Source organism: Triticum urartu, chromosome 4A (genome assembly GCF_056163025.1).
Source record: "Triticum urartu cultivar PI428250 chromosome 4A, HENAU_Tu73, whole genome shotgun sequence".
Lineage (NCBI taxonomy): Eukaryota > Viridiplantae > Streptophyta > Magnoliopsida > Poales > Poaceae > Triticum > Triticum urartu.
Genome location: NC_141876.1, coordinates 13,810,297 through 13,816,713, shown reverse-complemented (window position 1 = coordinate 13,816,713; position 6,417 = coordinate 13,810,297). Strand labels below are relative to the sequence as shown.

Genomic DNA, 6,417 nt, shown 5'->3' with positions numbered 1-6,417 from the left:
AATTACACAAAGATGGCAAGTTTTGATAAAATAGCATGGTTAGTTTTGAACATGCTTTTGCCATGGCAATTTTGTATTATTATTATTTCACAATCATGGCAATTTTCAGCATGCTTTTGCCATGGCAACTATTGATCATTTTTGTATTTTTTCACATTCATGGTAAATTTTTTTATATTAGCATGGCAAATTTGATTAAATATTCCATGGCAAATTAGAATACGCTTTTGCCATTACATTTTTGATCTTTGTTTTCGTGTTGTTTTATATACACGGCAAATTAATTAAACAAAGATGGCAAGTTTTGATAAAATACCATGGAACATGTTTTTGCCATGGCAATTTTTGATATATTTTTTTATTATTTCACAATAATGGCAAAGAAATCATATATAAGCATGACAATTTTGACAAAAAGTCCCATGGCAAATTTGTATATGCATTTGCCATGGCAATTTTTAATCATTTTTGTGTTGTTTGATTCGCACGGAAAAACATAAACAAATTTTTTAATCCATTTTTTTCTGCCCCCGTGATACAGATGCAAATTGCCGTGAACTTTTCCTTTTTACTTAATATAAAAAACATCTTTTTTTGACCATGGCAAATTTTGCTTGTAGGCACCACTGACATTTTTTCGGTTTGAACCATTGGGATTTTTTAGTACTAGTTTGTTTGTCACTCTTATGTATTATGGCTAATTCATCTTTCCGTTTTCATAGGATGGTAAATCGGGGCTTTATTATCACAACAAAACTGTGTTTTTATTTGTTTATCATGCCATGAAAGTCTATGCATTTTTTAGTCTATGTATCATGATATATAGAACATTTTTTCAACAAAGTTGCCATGGCTCATGGCAAATATAGCCCATCCATCATGGAACTTATAGTGTATGGATGATGATCTATATAACATTTTAGTTCATGTCATTTTCCGAAACATGCATCATGGAACTTATAGTGTATGGATGATGATCTGTAGAACATTTTAGTTCATGTCATTTTCTGTAACATATTCTTTTATGCCCTGACAATTTAATATGTTTTGGTAAACCCCTGCCATTTTTGTAAAAAATAACATGATGGCAAGTCGTAAATGTAGTGGCAACTTTTTTGGAAATTCACATAGTTTTTCCCACTTTTAAAGTTGTTGGATGGCATCGTAGGCTTTTTTTGTCACGAAGAAAAACCTGGACTTTTTTCTTTACTAAGCTTGTAGGGCCCAATATAAAAAAGGCCTGTAGGGCTGATAGGATGGACGTTCGGGTGGTGGCAGCGATGCGGGTGGGGAGAGCGATCATCCCGAACGACTCATTCGGTCCAGCTGCCTTCCTGCCACACGTGTGGGCAGTCCAATGTTCGCCCACACAACGTCGTGTGGGCTGCCTGCGGATATGCCACACAGAGTCGTGTGGTCGGATGGGCGTTATGCCACACGTGTGGCAGTTATTCGGACCCCTTTTTTTTAGGCAATCCGAAAGTGATCTTCTGAGCGCGAGCACATGTGCTCGCGGACGGTATCCCCTCCGGCCGCACTCCTTGTGATCTGCAATCTATCTAGTAAAGGCCCATGTATTATTCTCGTAGAAGGTTAAATGAACAGTTTTCATTAGCCCACGTCTGCCGTATCGGGCTTGGTACGCTGTGAGTTACCTAGGCTTGCGCTCACTCGGGTAGCAACGTAGGGAGGCCGTTATGGCGCGGATTCTGGACCAACAACGCCTTGAGGACGGGCATGTTTAAAGGCGTGTTTGGTTGCCCGCATAAGGTCCAATCAGACCCGCGCAAGAAGGTTTTGGCCTGTTTGGTAGCCCGTATATACTATTGGGCCTGCATCGCACGCTTTTTAAAGCATTTCTGTGCCTGGCTCGCTGAAAATGCTTAGATTAGCAGTTTTTCTCAAGCTAGGCCGAGCGGGCCCTTGCATGAGGAGAAACGGGAGGGATGCGAGGTGTTTACGTGGTGTCTTCCTCAACCTCCATTAAGCTTCTCTCTAATCTCCTCTCTTCCATGTTCCTCTCATCTACACAACGATGCTTTGATTCGTGATAAGCTCTACACGAAAAAGATGCACATCAATGCTACGGTTTCATTCAGGCGATTGGTTCGTAGTTTCTCGTCCGTAAGTTCTTAATCTCGTGTTTCCGTTTGGAGCTATTCTGGACAAACTTTATCAGATTCGTCGCGCACGATCGATCATTTCAAATTTCCTTTAACCAGCAGCCTAATTTCGTAGTTTCTCACAATATTCGTGTTGGAAGTTTTTGGTTTCGATGATCGTAGCTTCATCTCTTTTTAAACAGCAGTCTACTGCACTGACGCCGCCATGTCAAGCTCCTCTATCCTCTACTCCGAGCCCTCCTATTCGTCCCTCTCGACGCCGAAGCCCCCCCCCCTTGATCTCCTTGCTCGCATGCTACTAGACTAGAGTCGTTTCCGGCATCGCTCATCTCGGCCTACTCTCTATCGTCCTCCTACTGCACTGACGCTGTAATGGCGCGCACACTGATTTCTTGTGTCCTCTGCCTCCGCGCACACTGCAGTTCGCCGCGCCGCCGACGGGGTCGATCATCTTCGCCTCCTCTCTCTCGCTCTACTACACTGGAGTCGTTTCCGGCGTCGATCATCTTGGCCTCCTCTCTCGTCCACTGCACTGACGATACCATGGCGCGAGCACTGCATTCTCCTCCTCTGTCCACTGTCTTTGCGCGAGCACCGCAACTAGTTCGCCAACGATGTCGCTCGCCATGCCGCCGACGGGGTCGCTCGTCCACGACTCCATGCTCGTCATGTCGGACGCGGCGCCACGGCCACTACCCACCGCAGTCGCCATGGTCCGGCGCACACTGCATTTCTTCTCCCCCTTCCTCTGCTAGCTCTTAACCCTGTGTGCTAAGTGCAAGTGCTAGCTCTTAATCATACCACATGCAAGCAACCAAACAGCATGTAGTTGTATGCGCCGAGACAATGCAGGCAACCAAACAACGTGCCAAAGTTGATCCCCTAATATAAGAATATGCAGGCAATCAAACAACTCGCAGATGTCGCATATGAGGCTGTTTTTCGAGAGCCGGGCTCGCTGGAGATGAACATGCAATGCGGGCACCGTAGCAAACGGCAACCAAACACGCCCTAAGTATCATAACTTTGACTTAGGCCTCTTCAGCCAGTCGTTTCGTCTCGTGCTTCTCTGCGGTGTATTATCACATACTCCCTCCATTTCAAAATAGATGACTTAACTTTGTACTAACTTTAATACAAAGTTAGCACAAAGTTGGGTCATCTATTTTGAAACTGAGGGAGTAGTTATGAACTTACTTATTAATCCTTGATTGACAGATGGACAGAAGCCTTAATACGTTTATTAGTAAGTACTCCCTCTGTACCGTAACAGGAGTAGTTGTTGCTGGGGGGAATACTCCGACCAGGTGAAAATGTAGGAAAGTACAGAACTACCCCTAATTTGAGATCGTCGTCTTCCTCCATCCGCCCCTCCGCGGCTCCTCTTCGTCGCCCCTGCTCCACCCCTTCGCCAGGCTCCTCCTCATCGCCCCTGCTTCTCCTTGTCGTCCATCCATCACCTGCCCCAGGCACTACCAGATCCATCACCGCGTTGAGCAGTAGATCATCAGCACGTCACAGAAGCACCTTGTTGAGCAGCAGATCATCAGCATCATGCCATCATCTCCGGTTGGTCGTCGCCATGACTTGAGCAGCAACATCTCCGGTTGATCATCAGATCCTGCAGCGAGCAGCAGCAGCAGCAGATCCAGCATTTCTGCAGTAGCAACAGCAGATCACATTAGCAACAGTACAACAATATCAGATCAGCAACAACAACTACTCCAGATCAACAGGAACTACATCCCTGATCAACAACTACTGCAGATCAGATCAAAGCAACTACAGCAGATCAGATCAGCACACTTGTTTGAATGGAGTAACTTGGGGATCAGAACAACAGATCAGTAACTTGGAGTACTCCAAAATGGATTTTGATTTGAATTGTATTCCAGCTGAAGAAGAGGACGTACCTGGAGGAGGTCATGATGACCAGGATGGTGATTTCAACATGGAAGAAGATCCCATTCAAGATGCAGGCGGTGACTACTCGAAGAACATGCATTCAAATAGAAATCATGAGCATGTTCACCATCATATTGTACTGAAATTTACTCCAGTTACTATCTTATGAGCATGCATTCAAATAGAGATCATGCAATCAAATGAAGTAGTTACAATCTTAACTAAGAAGATCACGAGCATGTGCATGAGTAAAATGAGCATGAGCATGTGTTAACAGGATCATAAGCATGTGTATGAGTAAAATGACAGAGGATAAGAAGATTTGTTTAGTTAGTCTTACAAATGATGCTTTGCATCTTCTTCATTTGCTTGCATCTTATACTCCATTTGTTGTAACCATCTACTCCATTTATTCGTAACTACAGTAGCATGTGCCTGGCTCTATTTGTTTGTGATTACAGTTAACTGAAAAATGAGTATAGTAGATGTACTGAAAAATGAGTACAGTAGATGTCACCATTTGTAACTACAGTACTCCTTTCATTTGTTTGAATTTTCAGTAGATGTCACAGTAGCATGATGAAATTTTCAGTTAAAACCATTTGTTAGAAAAATGAGTACAGTAGACGACACCATTTGTAACTACAGTACTCCTTTCATTTGTTTGAAATTTTCAGTAGATGTCACAGTAGCATGATGAAATTTTCAGTTAAAACCATTTGTGAGAAAAAGGAGTACAGAATTTGTTTGTAACCATTGACAGAGGAGTAGTTTCAGAAAAAGTTAACTGAAAACACTAGCATTTGTTAGCATTATCATTAGAAACACTAGCATTTGTAAGGTTCCAAGTAGAACTCCAAGCTAAATACTAAAAAACATTATAAACTACGCAAGTTCATCAAATTATTGCTAATGCTACTGAACTAGTACTCCAGCCATAACCTGTTCTGCAAGCAATGGCAGGCAGCAATTACCATGCATGAGAGAGAGAGAGAGAGAGATCACCTGCCTTTGCAGGGCCAGCAGCCAAGGCCATGCTTGAGGTTGTAGTCCCTCAGTCTCTGGTCCTCCTCAGGAGACCACGGCCCCTTCCTGAAAAAGTTAACTGAAAACAATAGCATCTGTTAGCATTATCATTTCAGTTAACTTTAATTGAAAATTAGTTCAAGGGATTCACTAACCGAAAATATTTGTTAGCATTATCATTTGATCATATTCAGTTAACTCTAACTCAAAATTTTCTGTTAAAGTTAACTGAATATTTCCATTTAACTGTTTTTTAAATTTTCAGTTAACTTTGACTGAAAATTTTCAGTTAACTGAAAATATTCAGTTAAAGTTAACTGAAATTTTTTCATTTAGTTCTAATGCAAAAGATTCATTTAGTTTAAATTTAAGAAAAAGGTTTCAGTTAACTGAAAAGATTCAGCTAAAGTTTTATCATGGGAGAAAAAATTCTGAATAACACATGGGAGACTGACTTTCAGCAAAAAATTCAGAATAACACACAGGAGATTGACTTTCAGCAAAAAGATTTATCTGCGACCAGCAAACTTTAGCTACTCCCCTTCTTGGAAGTTATACGAGTTACATCAGGTTCTCCCCTTCTTGGGGCCAGCTCAAACTGCACAATCACAGCAACTGAATGAGTAAAAATCCAACACAATCAACACATGCAAGAATATCCAATTTGTGAAAGCAAAAAAGCATTGGTCAAACATTTTGGTTAGACTTCCTATGGATCCTCAAATTGGTCATACTGTTCATCTACTGATCCATGTCAGTGTCTAACTGTCAACCACTTAACCAGTTCAGTTACTGACATCACTTGGGGTAACATGAGTGGATATGTTATTCACTTGGAGTAGACAAGTATGATGAATTTAAGCTGAGGAGTGAGGAGTTGCAGCAGTTAAAGTGTACCTCCAAGGACAGAAGTTGCTTTTCCAGATTGCCATTGGCCTTCAGCACACACTCATACTTGTCCTGCAAATAAGATCATCAAGAGTTCAAGATCAGCTATCCACCTGCCTTCAAGGAACTATACCATGGAATAAACAAAAAGAAAGTAAACTTTGCAATTCTTACAGCACTAGTGGAAAGAGATATGCATTCGGATGATTAATAAAACTACCTATGTCAAGTGTACTTTCCTATATATCTGCAGCTCATCAATGGAAATAGAAAGGTGCTTCGCCTAAACATCCACCTTAACCTCGGTGTAAAAAATGTGAGAGCAAAGCTGAGAAAGACAAATTTCTGATGCATTGGAGTAGTACTATGAGGCAACCAAAAACCAAGACTATCTCAGGACAAATGTACATTATGGAGATGTAATTTTGACAGCAAATATACATGATGCAAACGGAGAGATGCAAAGGAAAGAGAT

At 41.6% G+C, this 6,417-nt stretch overlaps 1 long non-coding RNA gene across 1 annotated transcript; it reads right to left on the bottom strand.

The window, feature by feature from the left end:
- Positions 1-3,381: 3,381 nt before the first annotated feature.
- On the bottom strand, positions 3,382-6,025 carry LOC125553397 (uncharacterized). The gene is made up of 4 exons (XR_007304046.2): positions 5,952-6,025; positions 5,034-5,652; positions 4,037-4,109; positions 3,382-3,780 (listed from the first exon to the last, which is right to left on the bottom strand). It is a non-coding gene; the product is annotated as an uncharacterized LOC125553397 (long non-coding RNA).
- Positions 6,026-6,417: the final 392 nt, after the last annotated feature.